This window comes from Capsicum annuum, chromosome 12, assembly GCF_002878395.1.
Source record: "Capsicum annuum cultivar UCD-10X-F1 chromosome 12, UCD10Xv1.1, whole genome shotgun sequence".
Taxonomy (NCBI): Eukaryota; Viridiplantae; Streptophyta; class Magnoliopsida; order Solanales; family Solanaceae; genus Capsicum; species Capsicum annuum.
This window is the reverse complement of record NC_061122.1, coordinates 80,071,124-80,085,920: the sequence shown is the minus strand read 5'-3', so window position 1 is coordinate 80,085,920 and position 14,797 is coordinate 80,071,124.

The window sequence follows — 14,797 nt, the reverse complement described above, 5'->3', positions numbered from 1 at the left end:
ACCTAGTCAGCCCGAATCATTTTACGGTTCTAGAGGACCCTAGACAAGAAGAGACAAATATGCCATATATGGACACTACTAAACCAGAAGAGATTACTCAGGATGAGTATTTGGGTAACAAAGTTGAGGAGGGTGTAGTCAAGGAAAGAACTCCCGAGGAGAGTAATTTGGCTCATAGAAGCGAGGATCTGGAAGACAGGGTCCTCAAATGGAAACCCTGATTAGGCAGGTGTCCTAGCTTACATAGCTATCCATCAGAAATAGCTACTTTTCATTACAAGCTACTATAGAGGTGACAAAGGGTCAATCCAGCTGCCACAAAATGGGATACAAGGCAGTTTCTTGTTTGGAAGCATATGATAAAAAATAAAGTAATTATTGAGGCTCATATTCAGTGGTCTTTAAAGTTTGGTACCTACAGTTTTTGGTGGAATGATTGGTTAGGAGTAGGGAGAAAGACTACTTTTCTATTTGCTTTTCTACACGCCTCTACTCATGCGAGACTGACTGTGCAATACTAAGAATGGAGTACGCCGCCCATCCATGGAGGCATTATGGTTGGATTGTTGATTAAGAATGGTGCCTGTGGCTATTGTTGTTTTACTGATCTATTTGTCTCCAATAATTAATTCTTGTTGACCATGTCCTATAAGGATCTTCTTCATTTATAAAGAGTACAAGATGTATCTCTTTTTTAGAAAAGGCACCAAATTAGGGGGTACTCTTCTATCCGTTTGGGAAGTCATTATCCTTGGACGCTTACTTAGACCACCAAGCTAACAATAATCAATGCACATACGAAGGGAACAATCCTTCTTGAGCATAAACAACATGGGAGAACCCCACGGAGACACACTAGGGTGGATAAAACCTTTATCTAAGATGTCTTTTAATTGCTCCTTAAGCTCTTTCAACTCCACCGGAGCCATTCTATAAGAAGGGATAGAAATTTGATAATTGTCCAAAACAAGATCAATCCCAAAATCAATTTCCCTATAGGAAGGAACACCAGGAAGATCATCGGGAGACACCTCAGGAAACTCATTAACCACAAGAATGAATTTTAGAGAAGGCTCTTCTGAGTTAGAATCTTTAACTCAGACCACATGATACCAACACCTCTTTGAAATCAACTTTTGGGACTTTCGATAAAAATATGAACCTTCACTTAGGCACTAGGAACCACCTTTCCATACAGTGAGCGACTCATTAGGAAATTTAAACATGACCCTAGGGTCTGACAATCTAAGAAAGTATAGCAAGAGTGCAACCAATCCGTCCCTAGAATGACATCAAAATAGACCATGTCCAACTCTATCAAGTCTACAAAAATAGCTCTACAACAAGCAAATACCACATATCCCCTATAGACCCTTCTAGTAATCACAGAGTCTCCTATCAAAGTTCAAATAGAAAAAAGAACTGATAGACTCTCGAGACCATAATCAAGATGTATAGTAACATACGGGGTCACATAAGAAAGAGTAGACCCTGGATTAATCAAATAATACATATCATGAGTGAAAAGTCTTAACATACCTGTAACAACATTGGCAGATACTTAGAATTCGGGCGAGTAGCAAGTGCATACAAGTGGTTCCAACCAGCACCGATGTAAGAAATAGAAGCAGAGGCAGGCATAGCACTCTTCGATGTGGGAGTGGGTAAAGTAGCAATAGGAGCCTTTTTGGCCCAAGAAGCTTCTATGGAGAGGCACTCACGCTACATGTGCCCAATATGACCATAACTAAAACATTTTTTTCTCCTCTTCTTACACTGACCACGATGATTCTGACCACAGAATCTGCAAGGAAGGCCGGGTGGAGCTGACTAGACACCACCAGCCTAGAATTAGGAACCTTGTACATAGATACTACCACTAAACTGATATCGACATTCACTCGATGACTTCGGGTAAGGAGAGTGAGAACTAGCTGAGAAGAAAGAACCTGAACTCACCCACTTCTTTTGTGGTCACTTACCCCTATCTCTCTACTAGGCTTGGAAGACCTAAACTTTCTCCATTTCCTTTCACTAAACTCAACTTGTTTTTTTCTCTTCTCCCGCTTCGTGCATATACATAATCAATCTAGAAATATCCATATTCTTAATCAACAAGGTCAAATTACTCTCAAGGACTAACTCATGGGATAATCCCAAGACAAACTTATGTATTCTTTCCCTCGTGCTATAAACCATCTTGGGAGCATACCTTGACTATTGGTGGAATTTCAAGACATACTCTTGAACGGACATCCTCCCTTGCTTCAAGTTCACAAACTCTTCCACTTTTGTCTCCCTCAACTCTTGAGAAAAGAAGTGGTCTAAGAAAGTCTTTGAGAAATCCCCCCACATAGTGGGACTAGTAGCAATACCTCTAGACAAGTCCCACCCTTCTTACCATTGGTACGCTACATCTTTCAATTGGTAGGAATTAAACTTAATGGCCTCAATCTTCGAAGTATACATGATTTAGAAGATCTTCTCTATTTCATCAATGAAGCCTTGAGGATCTTCCTCAACCTTTGTACCAGAGAACATAGAAGGGCTCAACCTCATAAATTAGCAAATTCTTATATACTCAAAAGAAAGAAACATTAGTTGAAGTAACACGCTCCAATTAAAGGCTACCAATTAAGTCAAAAGGTTGATAGAGAGACAAGACTCAACATTGGTAACATCCTCTTAAGGTAACAGAATAGAAGGGTCACTCTCATAGTCAGGTTTATAGGGGCTGGTGGGACTCCATGAAAATAGTCGAATGTTGCAGCCCTAGTCGAGGTCCGAACTCCAGAAGTTGAATGAGATTCATCTATAAGGCTCTCAAAAGGGTTTGCCTGAGTCTCATATCTCTTTGAAGGTATAATCTGAAAGATATCAAATAGAAATCAGAGAAATCCAAGACCTTAGACTCTATAGCTTGAGAATGAAACATAAGAAAGGGAAATATTTCCTAAAATGCCTCATAGCCCCTCCTTTATAAGTGTGGCATACTTCACACCGATAAAAAAAACTCTATTTAACAAGGTATTTAGAGACCCAACTGACCATGAACCTATGCTTTGATACCAATTTGACATGCCTCAAAATTGGGCCATGTCATATGGGCACCTCAAGCCCACATGAACTGGAGGTTGCCTTGGTAACCCAACCTAATCATCAATATAAATCACAAGGGTCAGATGAATCCTGAACATATAATAAGATAACAGAAACACACTACAAGTCATAACTTAAACATGTCTATACACTTTATTAGATTCATTAATCTAACCATTACACCCAAGTCCACAGTCATCCACAACACCTCTATTCAAATCAATGTTTAGAAATGCTTAAACCAAGAATAAATGTCTTCCAAAATAAGGAAGTTCACCACTCTGAAGTCAATGCACAAATCGCTTTGATCACCTAATCACTACACAGGAAAAGAAAATGATGCTCCAGCCCCTATGTCCTCGCATGACATAAGGGCCAAAGTATTATTTTCTCTTTCTGAGTAGTGATTAGGTGATCAAAATGGTTCATGCATTGAATTCAACGTGGTGAAATTCCTTATTTTGGAATACATTCATTCTTAGTCTCCTATAGTTAGACTTAGTCTTATTTTGACTTGGTTTGGTTATTGTTGGGGGCTTGTCCCAATATATATATTCCTATAGCCACAGCAAGACTTTAGCCTATATTATTTGGTCGCCTCATATATAGCATGTTCCTCTTCTTTAATTAATCTTAAACTAATCCAAAGCTCCTAAGAACTTTAGTTAAAAAATTAATAATGTTAAGTAGTGTAAAATTAAAGAAGAAAAAGTTAAATATGAAGCCCCAAAATAGTAGCTATTGGTATGAAAAATGATATGTTGGGATTTGGAGTTGTGTGCTAAAAAAAAATAAAGAATTGTGCTGAAAATCAATCATTAGTTGATGAAGAATACTTCTTCCATGGTAATTGTTAACTAGCTTAATGAGATAGTACAAGGAAAAAGAGAATAGGAAGGTAGAGAGGGTAATTTGATTATTTAGAGATTGATCTTAAGATAGTCACTATTCCTAGACAAAATAGTTCCTACTCATCTCTTGGCCTACATTATAACCCTTAAAGTCCTACTTGATCCCAAGATTCAACATTTTGACATTAGTGCAGTACTACACTAATGGTAAGCCTATGGTTCATTTTGCTTAACTTGTCAATTTTTTTGGAGAGTGAGCACAATTTGATTCTTGTACCCATTCTTGTGATAAATTATATCTCTATAAGTGAACATGGGTAACTTTCTTGTGGTGAGGGAACATGTTCATAGGATATCTTGATTGAGTAATATACATGATTTTTCCAACTTGGAGAGTAAATTCTTGAGGTTAGGATATTTTGTAGAAGTGTTCTTGAGCTCTCACTTGTCTATACATGTTAGTGTGTAAAACTTACAATCAGTATAGGATTTGTATTTCTAGCTTAAATATCTTACTTTTATGTATAATGTGGAGTCTTCCTTGATATGATGCTTAAGTTAAATAGTTTTTCGAGTATGAACAAGGATTTAGGTGTGGGGTGGTGATCTTAGGTGGATTTATGCACCTAAGTGCCATTATCTATGCTTTTTTATCCTTGTTTTGAGGATATTTTGTGTGTATAATGAGTGTTTAATGATATAATTGAACACCTAAGAGTTAATCTACTTAATTAAAACGTTTAAGGTGTGTTTCAAACAAGTTTAGAATTAATTTGGTCACTTAGAGTTTAGACAAGAAAACTAGTGTTACTAGCTTGAACTAAGCATTTTTCTAGTTGATCTCAATAGATTCTAATGTGTGTAATGAGTTACTAAGGGTTTAATTGTGTAATTATATGTGTAATAACTTTTGTATAGTGTTTAAGGTTTAATTCAAACAAGAAAAGAGGCAAAACATAAAGTTAAAAGTTTAAACACCAAAACTAATACTCTTAGCTTGAGCTATGTTCCTTCCTAGTTATCATGTTGGATTTGATTATGTTTTGAGCTCTAATTTATGGTGTTTTATGTTGTAGGATTCTTGGTGAGTTTATAAAGATTATATATGATTCATATAAAAGCTGTAAATCAAGATAATAAGTCACCACAAAGCAAGGAATAAAGAACAAAAAGCATGGGGTACAATGTGACCAAATCTGAACTTTTGGGACTCATTGGCATGCCACGGACCTTAGGTACCACTTTAGGGCAGTGAAATGCCCTTGGGGAAATACAATAAAGTTATTTCCAGTATCTCACCATGACATAAATATGTCAAGAATCATAGGCCACGCGATAAGGGTGCGGCACGTTGTTATGTCAAAATCGGTAGATTTGGTCCTACTATAAACAAGACACTTAAAATTTTACATAACCACCTTGAAATACATCGGGGATTCAGTATACTTTGGATAAGGATTCAATTAGGGTGTCTATTTTTTACTTTATTTTACTTATGGATTATATCATGGATTCATTGATTGTGATTATATGTATGTCCATGAGTGGCTAAACGCTCTTTTCTGGGATTAAGGCTAGGAACATGAGTACTCTTGTTATAAATTGAATTGGCTTTGATTATTTATCATTTTTGGTTATTTTTATCCTTTTTATCACTATTTTAAGGATTTGATACCCTTAGAATACACGTATAATTCTATTGTGAACCTGAAAGGGGGAACAAGAGGATAAAACACGGGTTAGAATAAGATCATAATCTTTTAATTGAATGAAGATATGATTTTTGTTTAGGATATGAATATACCTAATATACGATATTTGGTTCATACACAGTAAGAATATAAATGAATTTAACTTAGTTCTCCTATTCCCGCTCAATGAATAGTATAGGACTAAGTTAGATAGTTGATTAGAGGTTCGGAAGGCCATAGTCATAGTCTCAACCCTGAGGACCAAAACCAAGATAATTAACCTAACCAATAGAGTTATATATCAAAGTATGATTTTTCTTAGTGCCTTAACCCTGGGTTTCTCCCATTATTGCTCGAAAATATTTAATTTACAGTATTACTTACTTTACTTTTAGTTATAACTTTCAAACTTTTGTGGTTATGTTTTCACTAATTTAATCGTAATAGTTGAACTAGAATTGGATAGTTTTTTAACACAAGTCCCCTTGAGATTGATACTTGGCTTATAAAACTCCATTTACCTCTTGGTGGACCACGTACACTTATGTGTGTGCTTAGGCACAACACCTCCAACAGATATGGAATTGATTGCTTATTTCTTCAACCAGTGGTTTTTCTACATGGTGATTTTGTTCTTCAGCAATATTTTGGTTTCATCTCTTATGAGAATCGTTAGGTAAAAATTGGAATTCTGAGTGGAATTAGTTTGGGTATTTAATATCCATGGAGACTCTTGATCTTTTATTTTAGGCTTAGCTCTTTTAAATGGTGGCTTGGAAGTTGTGATAGGTTTTAGGTAATGGGTGCTTACTCATCAGTTGGATCGGTTTGGATAGTTGAGATTGAGTAGGTTAACTTCAACACTGAGACTGCAACTATGGATTTTGTAACTTGATTGTAGCCCTATTTCTAGATTTAGTTTTAGACAAGCATTCAGTAATAGGTTAATTAAGTTTACTCTTTACCTACGGGTTCAGTTATCTTCAGTTTAGATGGTTTATTTTTGATAAATGCTTGAGAAATAGTCTATTGGCTCACAATATTGGTTTCTACTATTCTTGACCTCGATTCTCAATGTTTGTCAGAATTTTGAATGTCTTCTCAGTAGAGAAAATATGTTATAGTTGAGCTTAGCATAGTTTCAGCCATAATCGGTGGGGTATTTTTGAATGGGTTGTTTAACTTTGAGAAATTAAACTTGAGATTCCTGACTATCAGTTTTGAGGGTCATCCGGACTAGTTAAACTTTAGCTAGAGATCACATGTTTTAATCATATCCATTTATGTGTCCAGGTAGCACCTTATAGGCTTATGCTTATGTTTGCCATTATGGATTTTTAGTAGATCAGGTTTAGTATTTTAAGATTAGTGTGATATAATTGTGAGAATAGGTATTAGAATATTCTATACTGATAAGAGTAGATAGCGAGTTTGGAATGACAAAAAAAAGTAAGATCTAAAATTTGGAATTAGTTACACGGTTCACACCTTGGGTGGTCTTCATTTTGGTTGAGTTTTTACCTAGTTATGCTTGTATCTGTGTGATGTTAGAGTATTATGGTTGGTATTGTGTGCATCAGTCATTCTCGGTTCTGTTGGAGGCCAATTGCTTGTTGAGGTTGAGCTTGTGTCTATTGAGAAGTGAAGTAAGAAAGTTGGTGAAAAAGGGATACCTTTAGTGAAATCCCTTAAAAATATTGTTTCTTCTTAAAGGTTATCTCGGATTCATACTCACTGCACATGGGCACAGTACCTCATCCTTTTGAGTTTTTGGGGTCTTTCTATCTGTTGCTCTCAAGGAAAAATTCCTTTTAGTAGTTAGTGGATATTGTAATACTCTCTAGGTTATTTTCTCAATTTCTATAAACTTTCAGTGTTTGGAGCCTTCCCATAGCGGCTACAAATCATTTATGGCTTGTTGTAACTATCAATTTGGCTATTGGATAATTTGTTTAGATTTTAGGCTTATTTCTATATTTTGGATCTTTCGTTGTTAGGAAAATGCTATCAGACCAAACTCTTAGTAAACATCCAGGGATGAGGAATTTGATAGTGTCATTAGCTTCGAAATATTGTTTTAGGTGAAAAGGATCCTTGGATTGGTTATCGGGTTTTTCAGATTCGTTTTAGGCTATGAAGTGGATTTTAGTTAAAATGGACCTTGGGTATGGGACACACATTTAATCAAAATGACCAAGGATAAAAATTTTGATAGCGTTGTTGATTCCAAAATATCAATTTTGGATTAGGAGCATTGTTAGTCTGGATCCCGAGCCTTTATATTTCATTTTGAATATTTAAACAAAAGTTAGTTAAAATGGCCTAAAAAGTTGTCGGGGGTTAATTTATTGTAAATGATCTTTTTTTCATAAATCCAATGATTCCATTGGATCCACAACGTAGTTTATGATCAATATTCCCTATAGGTTCATGTTCATAGGATTTCAGATGAGTTTTGAGGGTCAAAAAAAATAAGAGGTTAAAAAATAAGTTTTGAAGGTTGTTGGTGATAGTGTGGAATCTTTGGTGGTCGTTGATCATTTGGCGGAACCGTTAGAGTAACCATTTGACTACTTTAGCAGTATTTTGACCCTTTGACCAGGCTTCTTTAGCATCCAACTGTCGCTTTAGCAGCCATCGCTGAGTATAAGACCAAACCAAATCCATTTCATAATTTTGATATTTTGAAAGCTAGAAAGTTCTGGTTTTAATGATTCTCTGATGCATTTTTCTCATCTAATCTTGATATTTTGAAAGATATAAGGTTCTAATTTTGACGATTCTCTGATGAATTTTTCTTGTATAATCATTGTTTATATGATTATAACTTCATTTTTCTTATTTTCCAAGAATACCCATTCTATTTTTCATGATTTTTATCAAAGGTTGAGAATGAAAAATTCATCCCTCTATTTTCAAAACCCATTTTTAGCCATTGTTGGAGCTTGAAGCGTGGGAAATTATGGTAAATTATCCATTGAGGCTAAGATAAGCTAATTCAACACCTCTTGACCATTTTCCATTGCTTTTCACTATCAATTTTTGTTGTTTTCCTTGTAAATTCCTAGAAATTAGTTTTTGAATTACTTAACTTTGTGGATTGATTTGGGCCTTGATTCCAGCTTCATTTATGCTCAAATTTTGAGCACACATTCCTTGTCCTTCGAAGGAACTCATGATAGATTCAATTTTGAAATTCTTTTAGCGAGCCCCATAGTCTCATTTTTTATCCAATTTTAGACCCGAAGATTTATATTGCAATATGAGTCTCGTTTTACTTGTATTGATGAGTAGATTGTTATTTTGCTATAATGGCAATATTTTGGGATCATGAATCAAATACGAGCTTTATTTTGGATAATTCAAGATTTTTGGTTCGATATCGAGCTAGGTTTCGATTTATTTTTCTCTATGAGATGGTGTTATGTATAAAGTATATGCTAGGTAGGGATTATAGGATCTTTGTATGACTAGTGTATCATCACTTAACCTATTTAGAGAATTTGGGATAGAAATGTGATTCGAACCTTAACATAGGCTACTCGTTATGGTTATAGAATCATATTGTCCTTGAATATAGATAACATTAACCATAGATTAATATTAATGACTCTTTTGTATAAGACTTACCATATGACTTAGTGAATTGGGCGGTATTTTCCTGATTAGATTCTTTTAGTGGTTTTATGCCCTTGGACCATAATTTCTCAAATTATTGTGTCATGCTATTTATATATTATTGAGCTCGGACCGTGGTTACGATATCAATTAAACTCAAGGTGAGTATTTTATCATTAAAAAGGACATGACTCTAGTTTATGGGTGCTTAGGCACTTATGGTTGTATTGTTTGAATATTGGTGATGGCATACATATTTAGGTGAATTTATGATCACATAGTAGTACGATTCCAACCAAATATTTGATTTTACTACTGTTTCTAAAAAGGAATTTATTTTCACTTTTTACTTATAAAATGGATTCTTTTACGATAAGAATTGTACCATCTTATTTAATAATTTATGAGGTTTTGGAACTAAATGTCACGACTCAATTTACGAGTTATGATTGCACCTAATAAATCCCACCAGTGGGTAAGCCAACCATAAATCGGAGCTAACACAGTGGGTTAATACGGTAGGGTATTCCCAACATAGTCTAAATAACACAATTCATAAATAAGCAAAGGGTTCTAGATAAATAAAACAGTCAATAAAATATACCAAACCCACGGCCTGGTAGAGCCAGTACAAGACCATCTAATAGTTTCAATACATATCAAAAGTCTAGAATAGTCAATACATCTGTCTCAAAATAAAAGAATGAAAATAGAGATAGAGGAAAATGGGCGACTCAAACTCTAAAAGCTCAGCCTATCTCCAAAAATCAGTCACTACACAAACAACGATCACCAGGGGTAACTAGTACTCGGATTTGCACCAAAAAGGTACAGAAGTGTTGTATGAGTATCAAAATAATGGTTAGTCAATAAGAATCATCGTCCGACTAAGATAAATAATTATATAAGCATGACAAGATGCAAGATAATCATAAGCTAAGTTAAGGTACCAAAACAAACCTGAATTATCTTCAACATCGTTGTACATAATAAGTAATTAAATCGAAATAATAGTATAAAATAAGTCATCAACACATTCCAATATCATCGTGCATAGTAAGTAAATAATTCAAAATAATAACATATCATAAAATATTAACACAAACAACCACAAACTGCAAAATTGGCTCCCATACGCCAATTGGTGCAGAAAAGTAAAGAACTCGTCACAGTCTCCCATACGAATGAAGAGTACATCCAAGAGAATAATAAATCAACTAACCAATATTATAACTAACTTTCATCATCATTTAACCATCATTCCACAATTATCATCAATCGGTCATTTACCAACATTTTACAATTCCCCAATATTAGCCAAAATACTCACATTCCATAATACTATCATCATTTAACAAAATTATCATTGATACTAAAAAGTCCCATTTATTATATAACCATCTTATTAACTGATCCATTTGATAACTAGTCATCATATAACCTCTAGTCATCATTCAACAACTATTCACTATATCTCTACTAATCATTATTCATTAGATAACCATTATTTCTCATTTAACATCATTTATTATCTAATCCACATTTGTCAACCAGTCATTATTAGTCACTTAAATAACATTCACCACTAATCATCAATTATTACTAATCTCTGATTATCGCTAATCATCAACTATATCACTATAAAAACACTTATCACTTTTGAGCTATAACCGGCATCTCTGATAACAACAACATATCCAAACATACATAAGTATATATAAGCATATTATTTCCATACATAGAGCTACTTGGACTCGAATCGGTAGATATACACATAGGTACATTAATATAATCATCCTTCGACCTTGCCAGGTATTAATGCATTATCATAATCGCCCTTCGGCGTTGCCGGGTATATATCATCATAATCATCCTCCTGCCTTATTAGGTATCAATATATCATAATGTCCTCCATCCATGCTGGGTATCAATATCATCATAGTATCTTTCGACCTTGCCAGGTATCATCATAGTATCGTCAAGCCTTGTCGGCCATCAATATATCATCATAGTATCCTACAGCCTTGCCAAAATCATCATAATATCCTATGGACTTATCGGATATCATGATAATATCCTTCGTCCTTGGCAGGTATCATCATATCATCATAATATCCTCCTGCCTTGGGTATTAATATAGCATCACAATATCCTTCGGCCTTGTTGGATATCAATATATATATATAATCACAATCGGTGGCAAAATCAACAGCATAAATAATTATATAATGAAGTATCATGATTTCAAACATAATTAATGGCATAACTTCCCACTATATTCAATAAGCATTCTTTCTAGCGTCATTAACACCATATTTTCCAATCTCATCAATGAGAATAATTTCTAACATGATTACTATCATAATTATTAGGCATGATCATAAATTAAGCAATATCATAGTCAAATGCTTGAATAATAGCCTAATCAATGGCTTAATCAATATCATAGACATGGACTTATTCGATTGCATAATCAACAGCAAATCAAAGAATAAACAGTAATCTAGTCAATTAGACCATGGATATTACTTCTAATATCCTCACCATAATTTATTACTATTCCTTAGTATTGCCTCAAAAGGGCATTCTCTAAGTATTTTATAAGCACATAAGGTTTCCAAGAGAACTACATCAATCTTGGCTTAAGGTGGGTCAAAATCCCACTTCTAAATCCCCGAAATACATTCTAAGTCAGGTTTCACCCCGGACTAGAGTAAGGTGTTTAAATCCACTCTTAGAGGTATAGCAAGCCATAAATAGTCCTAAGGTAAAAGTTCTACTCAAGCATTATGACTAAATCCAATGGAACTAAGGCAACCTTCATTAGTGTAAGAAACTAAGGCCAAATATACCCTAAGCATGATTAATTAGAGCATTTTACTTAATTTAGAGTAAACTAAGGTATTTTCATGCTAAACATGAGTAATGAAGTCTAATGTACTAAGGTTCAAGGCAACAAGCTAAGTATTTCAAGTCTACAGTTTTAATTTAGCCTAAATGATCCAACTAAACCAAGTCTTGCATTTCATCAATCGAACACCTAAGTTTATCCAAAATCTAATATAATATCATAATAATACTATGAGATATGTCAATATAACAAGGAATAAATCGTCCCTACTTGGACGCCGAAAAAAGCTCAACGAACCACTAAATTTTTATCTTTCCCTTTGAAGTCTTCAAGATGTCAAGCTATCAAAAACACATTTTAATTAATAATACAAGAATATCGATATCCGTATTGCACCATTGTACTTTGGGTCCAAAAATATGCCATCAAAACCCCTTATGGGTTCCACTTATGGAAATCACATTTTTTAGGCCATCTCATAACTAGTACAAGCTCAAGAAATCATTACCCTAAACAATGGATAAAACCATGCCAAATTAGGTGTAAAATTATGCCCTAAGAAATTTGGGTTTTCGACAAATAAAATCAAAAAAATTTACCAAGAAAAAGGTGAATTCTTACCTTAAATCAAATGATAATCACAAAAATAGATGTTAATCTAGATTTACAAGCTCCCACAAGCTTCAATTTTAAGTTCTCACACTATTTTAGGATTAATCTCTCAAGTGAGAAGATGAAAAATGCCTAAAATTATGGAAAAGGGCTCTATTTATACCCATTCCAAGGCCTCGGCAATCGCTATCATGACCTGTAAGTGTGTGATCTCCAAATCTTGTGGACTCAAATAGGAAGTGTGATCCTAGACTCTACGATTGCACCATCTCCTTTGCACACTATGCCGCAACCGCGGCCCAAAGTGGTGCAATCGTAGTGGCAACAGTTTTGTTGATGCACCAGATTTTGTAAGTCCAAGAATGGTCTCTACCGGGGGATCGAGATCCATTTAGAATCCCGTATACACAAATGAACTATGTAACCACACTAAATTTCAAATGTGATTGCCCATTCATAATTTCCATCCAGTATCGTTTCAACTAAATTTGGATCCTACACCCATATTTCTAATTTCTCAACTTTTTGACTAATAGGTTGAAATGAGCTTGGTGACTTAGGATCCAAACCAAAGGTCTATCCAACCTAAAATTGATATTTTAGAGCTGTTGGCATAGTCAGAATATGCATATCAGATTGTTTTGCTTAATTTTTTACCTGATGGCCATTTAAAACCAAAGAAGACTTCTAAATAAGGAATTGAATTTAAAAACCAAATGAATCATCCGATAATTGAACTGTCAGTCTGTGCAAGTCACAAATTACTTGGGATAATTATGGAAAAGCTCTAACAGCAATAATGAGCAAAAATATGGAAAATGGCCTGAAGGATCATTACACTAACTATGCTATTTTGGAAATTATACTGAAGATGATTTTGATCTATTATTAGTACACTCTTTTACCACTACTATTTACTTTGATCAAAGAAAATTTCAACCCTTTCTATACGATTATGCCAATTTAGTTCAAAACTTGATCTCAGATGATGGTTTTATAGATTTACACTCTTTTAACCTTAGTTTAAGTCTGAGCACATATTATATTTATGTCTATTCGGTATCAAATAGAGTAGATCGATTAAGATAGTTATTAGAAGTATTAGTTTGGGACTAGCCAGTATATATGGATATCATGAGTCCCCTATGGTTCCTTTCATCTATAAGCCATAGTATTGGAGAAGGATAGTCTTCATAGGCCCGACCTATGATAGCTACTGAGCTGGAGGATGTGTATACACTCATTACATTATAGAACTTGGATTGAATTTGGTATTTATGGTTTATGTTGCATTGTTTCATTCATATGAATTATCTATCACGAGTATTATTGTTTGGTGATTATATCTATTGGCCTTATGGGGGTTATATAGGCATAAGATATGATTGTTGTTTGTTGAGTGGTTATTTGAACCTTCTGGGCTTACAGGGCCATGATTAGTTTATTGTTTGTTCAGACTATCTGATTACTTTATTTTTGGTTATTATAGTTAGTTCGTGGTAGGATGGTTATGGACTAGTAATTAGTATTGTCGGTATATTTCTGATTCCTTTTCTTTCTCATAGTAAGTTATATTATTGTTAGATTATCTCATGTTTTGTCATCCTTTGATTAAAGACCCTAATTATGCTAGTATTAGCTTTTATACATAGCTAGAGTTCCTCAAAATGTTAGGTGGCCTCCCTCAGATTATTATCTCTAGTTTAGTCCTATATATGTATATATGTATATAGTATTACCGTATATCCCTTTTTTTCCTTTTCTATTATTATTGTGTATGTATCCTTTGGCCTCGTACTACTATTATATATCCTTCTTTCACTCTTCATTTGTATAATGGATATATGGTATTGCACTTTGGTTCATGAACACTATTAGAATAGGTTAGTTTATCCTCATTGTTCCATTAGCATAATTAGGTTTAGTTTCTTGGATAGATGTTTGTAGCTTATATTCCTACTTTACCTATTATTTATACTTGCACTAGCTTTGAAGCTTAGTCAGGTAATGCCTATTGAGTACCATGTGTTTCGTACTCATACTATACTTCTCTAGCCTAGTCCGAGTTCTCGCCA